Consider the following 14,881-nt stretch of genomic DNA (forward strand, 5'->3'; position numbering starts at 1 on the left):
ACACCAAGACTTAACTCACTCAAATACAGTTAGCAGCTGGATAGACTACAGATGGAAATGAGCTTCTGCTAAATCTGGTGCAAACATATTTTCATGTAACAATGATTAATAGTCAAAAATAAGTTTTTTTTTATTTTTTGAAAATAGATTCGGGGCTTTTCAGAAAACATTCAGGGCTTGAGCCCAAGTAGCCACCCCCTAGCCCCGCCCCTGTTGGTGACACAAGAGAAGGGTTAACCCCTTCACTGCCACACGACAGCCGGTTCACCCTTTCACTGACAATACAGAAGGTTAGCCCTTTACTATCACACAACCGACGGCGATGCTCCATCATTAGCTCTGCGGATGTGGAGCATTGCCGTCAGTTGTGCAATAGTAAAGGGCTAACCTTCTGTCGTGTGGCAGTGAAAGGGTTAACATGGCGATGACAAATGTAAATAAATGGTTTAAGGAAAGACTAGACACTCATGTATACTTTTGATAAAAAGGTCAGTTTAATTGATTGATAAAAAAATACATACATAACACACAACAATCATATATACAGGTTAAAAAGGGGCAGAGCTCTGTGGGCGTGGCTGGTTCTGGAGATGAGGACATGTCCACGGAGGAGGGAGGACCGGGACACTTGGAGAGCAGGGGTTTTGGGGTGGGACGTTCCTCCGTCTCCTTCAGCTGGGGTAGAGGGGCAAACACAAGTTCAGTCACTGCTGCTCCATATCCTGTCAGTGGTTTTCAAACTTGGGCACCCAGTAGGAGGGCACGAGGGTCCAACGATGAGGGCAAAAAGTTACATTTTCCATTTTCTTAAGAGCTCAGGTGTGAAAGCACCCTCAAGCTCTGGCTTTTTCCAGTGTTTAGCATTGTTATATAGTAATGTGTGTTAGCATCAATGGGTCTGTGTCTCCAAATACCATATTGGCGGATTGCTCTCATTCAGTTGAGACAATTTCCTCCTCCAGTTAATTAGGTCATTCTGATTCGACTCGCTCGGTGACGTAACTGGGAGCTGGTGGAGCAGATTGTGATCCGATTGGCTCTGTGGTTGTAGCGCATAGTGAAACCCGACACTTCCTCAAACGGAGAGGCAGAGTGAGCGAGAGAGGCTAACCCTAACCATAACCCACTTCGAAAGAGGGCCAAAGCATAACCACTTCGAAGCAGAGAATATATATGTACAAGGCGGACATTTATATCCCAGAGCGCTTCAGAGCTAAACCAATCAGAGAGAGTCTCTGCAAACAGGCTACGTAAAAAAAAATAAAAAATCACGGGATGATAGATAATTACAATAATTGTACACCGTATCAAACTAAGTGCAGATCAATCCGTCTACTATTAGTTTATACAGCCGCCATTCTCTTTTTGAAAACAGCAGCGAAACAGGGACCTCTCAACAACTAGCAGCATATTTATCCAATGAGGTGCATTCCACATGTGGAAATGGGAAGTAGGGTAGAGGATACATGCATACAACTAATTTTGGACACCCAAAGATAATAAATCATAAAATCCATAATAATTTTTTGGGCGAAAGCAATACTTCATTCTGCACCTTTACACATTTTATAAAATGATAAATAAAGCAGAAAGATCACTGTAACGCTCAGTCAGAGTAGAGCTGGAGACACTGACCTGATGTCTGTGCGGGGAAGCAGGTCCATAACAGCTGCTGGTCCTCCCTCTTCCTCCTGCTCCTCAGCCTCCTTGCTTCTTTAAAACACAGCACATTCAACATCAGTCAGTGAACATATACGGTCATACTTCAAGTAGGCCTGACTGCGTGGAACCATTTCAAAATGGTCGTTATTCCTGTGCTCCGGGACAGTTCAGTCAATATTCGTTAATCGAAATTGGGAGAGAATGCTTGAATTTGTGTTGTCACATGGATGTAAATTATGTCGAGTTCATACTACACGTATGAACTCGACATAACGTTACTCCATTTCCATGAAGTGTATAGCAGCAATCTGTTCTGTTGTTGAACATTTAACGGTTAACTTAGGTATCCGACGCACTTCCGGCGAGGACAGGAAGCCGTCATGAAACCGTTGTAGTCATATTGTAGTCTTTTAGTCTCATTAACTAAAATATTTTAACAAAATAAAAAGCAGCAGCACCATTTGATAACCGAGTCATGTTTGCTATGTATTTTTCTTTATGGGAGTAGGACATTTGTTTCAGTTTTAGCATGATGTTTTATAGATGGCTATGGTTAAACACAGGTTTTTGTTTTTAAGAGGGGGGGGGGGGGTTTGATTGGATTGAAGTTTATTTCAAGTATGCAACACAACAAACAATGTTCATAAATAAATAGTTACAATATATAATCTAAAAAAACGAGGCTAAAATGCTAAATATATGATCTAAGAATCCAAGAATCTAAATCTAATATATAATATAAAAATGCTAAATGCATGAGTCAGTCTTTAATGTTAGCTTGCAAACTCAAATACCGTCTTGGTAAGCCTCATAATGAATTGTTAAAAAGGAAAAACATCGTGATGTGTATCGTGTATCGCCGAAAGGTCAGAAAATATCGTGATATCATATTTAGGCCATATCGCCCAGCCCTACATCTGACCCCCGGCCTTTGGGGGCGCACTCTGCAAAAGACCCGGATGTTGCCCTGCAGGAGACAAGAGACCTGGTTAGTCAGGGGCTGGGCACCCGTTTGGTTGTTGAATACATATAGGGAGGGGGAAACTGGACTACCAGAGAGGGGGAAACTGGACTACCAGAGAGGGGGAAACTGGACTACCAGAGGGGGGAAACTGGACTACCAGAGGGGGGAAACTGGACTACCAGAGGGGGGAAACTGGACTACCAGAGGGGGGAAACTGGACTACCAGAGGGGGGAAACTACTGGACTACCAGAGGGGGGAAACTACTGGACTACCAGAGGGGGGAAACTACTGGACTACCAGAGGGGGGGAAACTACTGGACTACCAGAGGGGGGGAAACTACTGGACTACCAGAGAGGGGGAAACTACTGGACTACCAGAGAGGGGGAAACACTAGACTACCAGAGGGGGAAACTACTGGACTACCAGAGGGGGGGAAACTACTGGACTACCAGAGGGGGGGAAACTACTGGACTACCAGAGGGGGAAACTACTGGACTACCAGAGGGGGGGAAACTACTGGACTACCAGAGGGGGGGAAACTACTGGACTACCAGAGGGGGGGAAACTGGACTACCAGAGGGGGGGAAACTACTGGACTACCAGAGAGGGGGAAACTACTGGACTACCAGAGGGGGGGAAACTGGACTACCAGAGGGGGGGAAACTGGACTACCAGAGGGGGGAAACTACTGGACTACCAGAGGGGGGAAACTGGACTACCAGAGGGGGGGAAACTACTGGACTACCAGAGAGGGGGAAACTACTGGACTACCAGAGGGGGGAAACTGGACTACCAGAGGGGGGGAAACTACTGGACTACCAGAGGGGGGGAAACTACTGGACTACCAGAGGGGGGAAACTACTGGACTACCAGAGGGGGGAAACTACTGGACTACCAGAGGGGGGGAAACTACTGGACTACCAGAGGGGGGGAACTACTGGACTACCAGAGGGGGGAAACTACTGGACTACCAGAGGGGGGGAAACTACTGGACTACCAGAGGGGGGAAACTACTGGACTACCAGAGGGGGGAAACTACTGGACTACCAGAGGGGGGGAAACTACTGGACTACCAGAGGGGGGAAACTACTGGACTACCAGAGGGGGGGAAACTACTGGACTACCAGAGGGGGGAAACTACTGGACTACCAGAGAGGGGGAAACTACTGGACTACCAGAGGGGGGGAAACTACTGGACTACCAGAGGGGGGGAACTACTGGACTACCAGAGGGGGGAAACTACTGGTATACCAGAGGGGGGGAAACTACTGGACTACCAGAGGGGGGGAAACTACTGGACTACCAGAGGGGGGGAAACTACTGGACTACCAGAGGGGGGGAAACTTCTGGACTACCAGAGGGGGGAAACTACTGGACTACCAGAGGGGGGGAAACTACTGGACTACCAGAGGGGGGGGGGGGGGGGGAACTACTGGACTACCAGAGGGGGGGAAACTACTGGACTACCAGAGGGGGGGAACTACTGGACTACCAGAGAGGGGGAAACTACTGGACTACCAGAGGGGGGGAAACTACTGGACTACCAGAGGGGGGAAACTACTGGACTACCGGGGGGGGGGGGGAAACTACTGGACTACCAGAGAGGGGGAAACTACTGGACTACCAGAGAGGGGGAAACTACTGGACTACCAGAGAGGGGGAAACTACTGGACTACCAGAGAGGGGGAAACTACTGGACTACCAGAGGGGGGGAAACTACTGGACTACCAGAGGGGGGAAACTACTGGACTACCGGGGGGGGGGGGAAACTACTGGACTACCAGAGGGGGGGAAACTACTGGACTACCAGAGGGGGGAAACTACTGGACTACCAGAGGGGGGGAAACTACTGGACTACCAGAGGGGGGAAACTACTGGACTACCAGAGGGGGGAAACTTCTGGACTACCAGAGGGGGGAAACTACTGGACTACCAGGGGGGGGGGGGGGGGGGGGGACTACTGGACTACCAGAGGGGGGAAACTTCTGGACTACCAGAGGGGGGGAAACTACTGGACTACCAGAGGGGGGGAAACTACTGGACTACCAGAGGGGGGGAAACTACTGGACTACCAGAGGGGGGGGAAACTACTGGACTACCAGAGGGGGGGAAACTACTGGACTACCAGAGGGGGGGAAACTACTGGACTACCAGAGGGGGGAAACTACTGGACTACCAGAGGGGGAAACTACTGGACTACCAGAGGGGGGCAAACTACTGGACTACCAGAGGGGGGAAACTTCTGGACTACCAGAGGGGGGAACTACTGGACTACCAGAGGGGGGAACTACTGGACTACCAGAGGGGGGAAACTACTGGACTACCAGAGGGGGGGAAACTACTGGACTACCAGAGGGGGGAAACTACTGGACTACCAGAGGGGGGAAACTACTGGACTACCAGAGGGGGGAAACTACTGGACTACCAGAGGGGGGAAACTACTGGACTACCAGAGGGGGGAAACTACTGGACTACCAGAGGGGGGGAAACTACTGGACTACCAGAGAGGGGGAAACTACTGGACTACCAGAGGGGGGAAACTACTGGACTACCAGAGGGGGGGGGGGGGGGGGAACTACTGGACTACCAGAGGGGGGAAACTACTGGACTACCAGAGGGGGGGAAACTACTGGACTACCAGAGGGGGGAAACTACTGGACTACCAGAGGGGGGAAACTACTGGACTACCAGAGGGGGGAAACTACTGGACTACCAGAGAGGGGGAAACTACTGGACTACCAGAGGGGGGGAAACTACTGGACTACCAGAGGGGGGGAAACTACTGGACTACCAGAGAGGGGGAAACTACTGGACTACCGGGGGGGGGGGACTACTGGACTACCAGAGGGGGGAAACTACTGGACTACCAGAGGGGGGGGGGGGGGGGAACAACTAGACTACCAGAGGGGGGAAACTACTGGACTACCAGAGGGGGGGAAACTACTGGACTACCAGAGGGGGGAAACTACTGGACTACCAGAGGGGGGAAACTACTGGACTACCAGAGGGGGGAAACTACTGGACTACCAGAGGGGGGGAAACTTCTGGACTACCAGAGGGGGGGAAACTTCTGGACTACCAGAGGGGGGGAAACTACTGGACTACCAGAGAGGGGGAAACTACTGGACTACCAGAGAGGGGGAAACTACTGGACTACCAGAGAGGGGGAAACTACTGGACTACCAGAGGGGGGAACTACTGGACTACCAGAGGGGGGGAAACTTCTGGACTACCAGAGAGGGGGAAACTACTGGACTACCAGAGGGGGGGAACTACTGGACTACCAGAGGGGGGGAAACTACTGGACTACCAGAGAGGGGGAAACTACTGGACTACCAGAGGGGGGGAAACTACTGGACTACCAGAGGGGGGGAAACTACTGGACTACCAGAGGGGGGAAACTACTGGACTACCAGAGAGGGGGGAAACTACTGGACTACCAGAGAGGGGGAAACTACTGGACTACCAGAGAGGGGGAAACTACTGGACTACCAGAGGGGGGGAAACTACTGGACTACCAGAGAGGGGGGAAACTACTGGACTACCAGAGGGGGGAACTACTGGACTACCAGAGGGGGGGAAACTTCTGGACTACCAGAGAGGGGGAAACTACTGGACTACCAGAGGGGGGAAACTACTGGACTACCAGAGGGGGGGAAACTACTGGACTACCAGAGAGGGGGGAAACTACTGGACTACCAGAGGGGGGGAAACTACTGGACTACCAGAGGGGGGAAACTACTGGACTACCAGAGGGGGGGAAACTACTGGACTACCAGAGGGGGGGAAACTACTGGACTACCAGAGGGGGGAAACTACTGGACTACCAGAGGGGGGGAAACTACTGGACTACCAGAGGGGGGGAAACTTCTGGACTACCAGAGGGGGGGAAACTTCTGGACTACCAGAGAGGGGGAAACTACTGGACTACCAGAGGGGGGAAACTACTGGACTACCAGAGAGGGGGAAACTACTGGACTACCAGAGGGGGGAACTACTGGACTACCAGAGGGGGGGAAACTTCTGGACTACCAGAGAGGGGGAAACTACTGGACTACCAGAGGGGGGGAACTACTGGACTACCAGAGGGGGGGAAACTACTGGACTACCAGAGAGGGGGAAACTACTGGACTACCAGAGGGGGGGAAACTACTGGACTACCAGAGGGGGGGAAACTACTGGACTACCAGAGGGGGGAAACTACTGGACTACCAGAGAGGGGGGAAACTACTGGACTACCAGAGAGGGGGAAACTACTGGACTACCAGAGAGGGGGAAACTACTGGACTACCAGAGGGGGGGAAACTACTGGACTACCAGAGAGGGGGGAAACTACTGGACTACCAGAGGGGGGAACTACTGGACTACCAGAGGGGGGGAAACTTCTGGACTACCAGAGAGGGGGAAACTACTGGACTACCAGAGGGGGGAAACTACTGGACTACCAGAGGGGGGGAAACTACTGGACTACCAGAGAGGGGGGAAACTACTGGACTACCAGAGGGGGGGAAACTACTGGACTACCAGAGGGGGGAAACTACTGGACTACCAGAGGGGGGAAACTTCTGGACTACCAGAGGGGGGGGGGGGGGGAAACTACTGGACTACCAGAGGGGGGAAACTACTGGACTACCAGAGGGGGGGGGGGGGAACACCTGGACTACCAGAGGTGGGGAAACTACTGGACTACCAGAGGGGGGGGACGGGACAACTGGACTACCAGGGGGGGGGGGGGGGGGGGGGGAGAGAGAACAACTGGACTACCAGAGGGGGAGGGGGGGAGAACAACTAAACTACCAGTTATTTTTTAACGACACATCCACGACCCACTCAAAATGGCCCTGCGACCCACCAGTTGAGAACCACTGCTTTAACACCATATTGATCCATTTATTACCAAAAGATTTGCACTACCCCTCTACCTCATTTTGTACAGTGTTAGTCTTGTGAACCTGCCTTTTGCTGCTGGATGGTGTTGTGGAGGATATCGTCCCTCAGCTGGGCCATCGCGTCCCTCAGCTGGGCGATCTCGTCCCTCAGCTGGGGGATCTCGTCGTCCATCCGCTGGGCGATCTCGTCGTCCATCCGCTGGGCGATCTCGTCCCTCAGCTGGGCGATCATGTCGTCCATCCGCTGGGCGATCATGTCGTACAGCCGCTGGGCGATCGTGTCGTCATACATCACTTAGATGTTGGTAAGTAAGATGGCTCTCCCAGTCCCACCTGTTCTGCAGTAAGAATAAAATAAATGTTATGGTATCCCATCCCATTCCCACTTCACCTATAGTCAGGAGAGAACTCTACACTGCAAAATGGTCAAATTTGAAATAAAAACTAGTTAAAAGCAAATATGCTTGAAACAAGTAAAATAATCTGTCAATGCAGTTAGCAAATTTGTCTTTGCAAGATTCTTATAAGTAAAAAATATCTAGGATCCTCTCCTGATAGAATACAGGAAGAAAGTCTGGTTACTGGAGGGAGGGACTGAACAAACAAATCAGTGATGGCCATCAGAATGTAGAGCCATTTAACACATATTTTAACTAAATAAATACCCTTTGATGATGGCTTTACTATTAATATTAGGTATTGGAATAGACTTAAATATAAACACATTTCAAACCTGTTCAGATAGTTGGCCCTCTTCAGTTGATGGGAATGAAGTTGCAGCAAAACAACCTACTGTAAGAGTGGAACACAGACATGTTTGTATTCCTTACATAATATGGTAAGTTTATTCACTTTTTCTAGACATTCCTTTTTAAGTGTTTTACTTAGCATCTGTTTGGAGGCTAATTGTAACTAACAATCAGGCTACAAACACTAGCATGTCACAGACACTAGTTAACCAATTAACCCTTCCAATTAGCCCTTCCAGAACCAGACAGCCAAGCAAACAATCCCAACAGGAACTCCAACCAAATGCCAGCAAGAATCTAACAAATAGTTCAACAAAACAAGGCCAAATAACAAAAACCAACAAAGTCAATCTCAACAAAAGGTCCACCAACTAAACAAGGCCCCAATTTGTCACAAACGGGTCAATTGTGACAAATAGGGAGTCGACACGTGAAAAGCTATTTCACAATGTAATTTATTTAAACCCATATAACAAACAATAATTTATATAAACAATGAATATGTATACGAATCAGTGATGAATGCAATGTGTGGATGAGTGAAAAAAGTGTGTGGTGTGGTGCAAGTATAGGAATATTATAGTTCAAAAGGCTGGTGGATCACCTGTTCATGGAGATGAAGAAGCAGAGAGAGATAAGGTTAACGACGGACATATACATACAGGCAGCTCTCACTGCCCAGGTGAGTCCAATTGGGCTGACGAGCCACTCACTACCTGCTCTGGAGAGGCAGTAGACTCACCAATCAGCATGCAGAGTGGGGGCAGTCACACTGACAACAGCCCGCCCCTATATCTGTCACTCACAGACAACACACCAACAGTTGGCTTTTTGAACACACAATCACAGAAACACTTGTCAGGTGTGACACCTGTGATGTCAGCGGTTACACCTCAGTGGTTTATGTAGGGTATAAACAACTATTTTCATATCAGAGGGACACACAGACCAACAGGTAACACTTATAAAGTAAAAATGGTAAAATTGTTACGTTAATGTATCATTTACATTTACATTTAGTCATTTAGCTGACGCTTTTATCCAAAGCGACTTACAAGTTCTGTACGACAAGCCATCAGGAAGGAAGGGCACAACTCTATCAGCTGAGCAACAATGTTCATCAAAGTGGTGAGTGCTACAGTGTAAGTTAGTTTATTAGGACAAGTGCATGACAGTATGGTTAGTTAGGGTTAGATTTTTTTTAATTTTATTTAAATTCAGATAATGGTTGAAGAAGTGCGTCTTTAGTCGACGGCGAAAGATTGGACGTGTTTCGGCTGTCCTAACTGGGGTGCGTGAATATTAAAGGCAACCAACTTGTGTTCAGCCTTTCGTTCAGCGTTTCTCTGATTGGCCACGTGACCGCGCTGCCGCGCGGCAGAGAGTTGCGCCGCCTGCGGCAGCGGCCGTCTTCCGTTGGCCGTCGCAATGACTTGTTTTGTTTACATCAGGGTGAACGCTGTTGTATTCGCAAATATGAGAGCCAGCAATACGCAGCTCCAGTTAACCTAATTTATACTGTAATGAATCATTAAAAAAATATACCGTTAACTGGAATATGTTGTTTCTTTACACATATGTTGGATTATGTAATTGGTTTGTCATGACAAAACAATAAAAATCGCTACTTTACATCAGGGTGAACGCTGTTACACTGCCACCACCCACTTCAATGACAGAGCTCTCATATTTGCGAATGCATAAACTATATCTTAAATTATGTGTCTAATATGGCTGTCGCGAAGTCATTGATAAGCGACAGCCATATTATACACATAATTTAAGATATAGTTTATAGTGAAAAAAGTAGTAGAACGTGCTCACCAGGGGCGGATTTAGGATTGTAGGAGATCCGGGGCTTAGACCAGATGGGCCCCCCTTTTTTTATATTTTTTTTCCCTTTTTTTATTTTTTTTTTTTTCAATATTTTTTCTGTATTTTTTTTGTTTTTTGTTTTTGGGCAGGCATGGGGTGGGTAGGAGGGGGTGAGGCACGACCCCCTCCACGACATTTTTTTATTTTATTTAATGAACCTGTATGTGCAATTTCCTGCAATATAGAGCCTTCAATCTTGACCAATAAAGCTGCTCTTTTCACTATAAAACTCAGTTAACCATAACGTAGTTATGGTTAGATTTATATATTGGGGGGGGGGATATATCATATTTTTCATATAATCAAAAAGTGGTGGAGCAAGATCATACCTTTGCTCCCCCAAGTTCAATAGTGGGAGAGCAGAGATGCTCCGAATGCTCTTATGGCCAGGCGTCTATGATTCACTGATACAAAGTAAAATAGTGCAGTGCAATAAAATAGTTAGTAAAATAGAATAAAATAATGCAATAGTGCATTGCAATAAAATAGTTATCATCGTATTTTTTCGGGAGGCCGGTAAGGAGTGCATTACAGTAGTCGAGTTGGCTTGAGATAAAGGCATGGATCTGGTTTTCAGCGTCCTTTTGATTTATAAATGGCCGTACTTTAGCTATGTTTCTAAGGTGGAAGAATTAAGTTTTTGTCAACTTGTTGATTGTGATTTAAAGCTTAGGTCTGAGTCTACCATAACACCAAGACTTAACTCACTCAAATACAGTTAGCAGCTGGATAGACCACAGATGGAAATTAGCTTCTGCTAAATCTGGTGCAAACATATTTTCATGTAACAATGATGAATTGTTACATGAATAGGAATGGATCGTTACTTCGTACAAGATAAGTAATGAAAGTCATGATAGTATGCAATATATAAATGATAACTAAAAATGATAAACTAAAAATGATAAAAATGATAAACTAAAAACTATATATCAGGCAACACCCTAGACCCTAGGTAACACAGACTCATGACAAGGCCAGGTCCACTGACTGCAAGCAGCAACAACAAATCACCAAGACATTATCAATTTAGTAGCAATATCAAATGTATGTCATAAACACACGCTTAGACCCAATTCATCATTACGCCCAAAGTGAGTCCTAAATGAGCGCTGTTATCCGAAAGGCTTCTCGTTTAACAAGTGTTTATTTTAGACACCCCCCCCCCCCCCCCCCCTCGTGTATATTTAATATAATATTATTACCATGAACTGACAAGCTCTCAACCACTTTCCCTGTCGTGAAACGTCACAACGCGTGCTGTTAACACGTAAATACAGGGAATTTTGAAGAAACAATATCAGACACTGGAACGTTTAGCTGCTATATTCTGCTTTCATTCACATTACATTTAATCTAAACTGTGTCGCCTAGCAACACTGGGTACGTGTCAAGAACCGGGGCTGTATCTCTCAGAGGAGCCGAATGTAAAACACATAATTTAACATAATCTTATTTAATTGTGAAAAACCTCTGGGTCCACTCCCTCTCTCGTGTGATAGCGCTTAATTATAAACAGATTGTCTGCCAGAGGTGTTGTGAATAGTTAACGATGAAGTAATTTGGAGTCGTGCAAATGTGCAAATGTATTCCCCAACACGTGATAGAAACAACACAGGCTTCTACTGTATATAAGTATGTATACTGTGTTGTGGACATTTTTAAATGAGCCATGACAGTAAGCTGTAGGAATTTCAGATCGAGTCAGTTTGTATAAAAAATATATAGAACATAGTTTATTTCTGGCTCCATAGCCATAGAAGAGGTGATCAGTTTATCATCAGAGACAAACATGTTGTACACACAAAGCTTCTGACCACAAAGTGACAAAGAGCTCTGGTCAGAATGTACATTAATACACAACTGAAATGACGTACATTAGACACCAGATGTGACAGAAAGGTAAACAAAATATGCCCTAGTGAGAGAAATTAATAACAAAAGACGGGTCTAGGCTTATGTTATGTCTTTCACACTAGAACAAGAGAAAAGGCCATGTCATATCTCCTCAACCTTGGTCGTGGTTAAACAGACACTGTCAGACTGTAGCCTAGTGTCTGGGCTGTAGCTAGTTTACTGACCTATAGCCTAACCAGGGGCGTAAAAAGGACCCAGAAATTATACTTAAGTGAAAGGATGGGTACCGTCTCAGAATCGTACTCAAGTAAAAGTCAGAGTATCTGGCTAAAAACACACTTGAGTAAAAGTCTAAAAGTTTCTACTTTTAAATGTACTAAAAACTAAAAGTAAACACTTTTTTCTGACTGTCTATTCTTTTGATAGCAGGTGTTTAATCAAAGATCCCCGCTTTCTAGTCTTGCACAAGGACCAATCAGCATGGGGTATGGGCGGGTTAATTTTCCATTGATGGGGATTTGATTGGCTGTTTTTAAATAATGTGCGGCCGCAGGATAGTTCGGCCAGAGAAACAAATAATACTAATTAAAATGGTTGGACCGGCAAGATTTGTACTTTGTAGGTCTGCATTTTAAATGTAAGGAGTAAAAAGTATGTTTTTTTTCTTCTGAAATGTAATTGAGTACAAGTATACAAACCTAATAATACTCGAGTAAAGTACAAATCCCCCAAAACAGTACTTAAGTATTGTAACAAAGTACAATTACTCAAGTACTTTACCCCCCTGCCTATAACTAGTCAAGCTGTACAGAAATTTAACACAGATGGATTGGACATAGATAACATTTCCCTAACATTTGTATGCTGTACAGTAGAAGTATTCTGTACAGGGAGCCTGAGGCCCCCAGTGTATTTACTGTCAGCTTCTATATTAGCAAACACTACAACAGGAAAGGAACTTTCTTTATTCTTTATTCAAGATTGTTTTATTGTCATGCGCACAGTTTAAACAGACAGTTTGCCATACAATGAAACTCTTACTTTGCTGGTCCGCCCTTCACACAAAATCACACAATACTTAACTAAAACATATTTAAATACAAGCGAGTGCTAGAAAATAAGGTAAAAATAGATAAATATAATATATACAAGGCACAGTGAGTAACATTGCACGTTCCGGTTTTGAGTTTCGATTTAAAAGACTCGATGGAGGGGGGGGGGGGGGGCAGATTTGATGGACATGGGGATGCTGTTCCAGAGGTCAGGGGCTACGACCGCAAACGCACGCCCCCCCCCCCCCCCCCCCCCCCTAGACTTGAAATTGGACCTACGGGTGGTTAAGAGACCCTTGTCAGCCAATCTGAGGGCCCTGGCGTTGGTACAGGGGGTGAGGAGGTCTGCTAGGTAAGCAGGGGCCTTACCATTAAGGGCTTTGTAGACCAATAGGAGGACCTTGAAGTCTATTCTAAAGCGCACCGGGAGCCAGTGGAGGGAGGCAAGTACAGGGGTGATGTGGGCTCTCTTCTGGGTACCTGTGAGCAGTCTAGCGAACAGCGGGGAGTCTTGTGTCTTGTGTCTTGTGTTGACGAGCTGCTCCGCACCGTTTCATTTCACTGAGTGCTCTTTTGATCATCAGGCTTCTACTTTTTCAAAAACATCACACAGTGTATTTTTCTGCATTGACGTTTGTTCTGGAAAATAAAGGAAGACATCAAGTAATCTTGTATATATATATATATATATATATATATATATATATATGAATAGCTTTCGAACAGTAAAAAATTAATTATTGGTAATTTATTGTGTATTTTTACACAATATATATATATATATTTTTTTTTCCATCTGCTTTGAGATCTTGCTGCACCGAGCTGAGCTGAGAGGAAGAAAAGGCCCAACACAAGCTGTGGAAAACGGGATGAAAACAAAGAGAGCTGTTGAAACGCTTCACGGCGTGAACACCATCTACGCACACAGACGTACACAGACGTATAGAGGACAGTGTGACCACAACCAACATACAGTAAACACACTCTGGGCTAGATCCACAAAGAATGGATTGCACGGTGCTAATTGCACCCTTACTTACAATTCATTGTGAATTGAAAATGGGGGGACCCTGATGTAAACAAGACGAAAGTGTTTCTCTGGTCTGCATGATCATCCCCTTAACAATTGTGTGTATTGAGCCATACTGTATTGTACCCATTCTGCAATCTGTTAACAACATGTTCATTCAATCAATCACCTGCACGGTGATTGATTGAATGAAAACTTTATTAACAATCCATTCTTTGTGGATCTAGCCCTCTGTCTTCCTGTAAGGAAAACCTGTCAACATGCGTCGTACAGTAGGCGTTGTGTCCAGTGATAGTTGACATCACTTTATTCACATCCAAATGAATAGAAAGAGAGAAAGGAAACAAGACTGTACATCTGTCCCCGCTCACCCGAGGATCCTGAGGTCCGTCGACTGTGAAAGATTCATTTGATTGTCATTGTCAATCTCTGATTTATAGCTGGCTGGCAACAGCAAACGCCATCATGTGATGGGTGTGTGGACACAGTGTCTCTCTCTCTCTCTCTCTCTCTCTCTCTCTCTCTCTCTCTCTCTCTCTCTCTCTCTCTCTCTCTCTCTCTCTCTCTCTCTCTCTCTCTCTCTCTCTCTGTCTCTGTCTCTGTCTCTGTCTCTGTCTCTCTCTCTCTCTGTCTCTCTCTCTCTCTCTGTCTCTCCCTCTCTCTCTCTCTCTCTTCATGGGTGGGGGGGGGGGGGGAGGGTTGGATTGTTTGTGAGGCTGTGAAACAAACCTGAATGATAACATCCTTCTTCATCTTCTATATCTACATATATGTATATATTATGGTCGCGTTGTGTCCAAG

The sequence above is a fragment of the Notolepis coatsorum genome (assembly GCF_963971535.1).
Source record: "Notolepis coatsorum genome assembly, chromosome: 13".
Lineage (NCBI taxonomy): Eukaryota > Metazoa > Chordata > Actinopteri > Aulopiformes > Paralepididae > Notolepis > Notolepis coatsorum.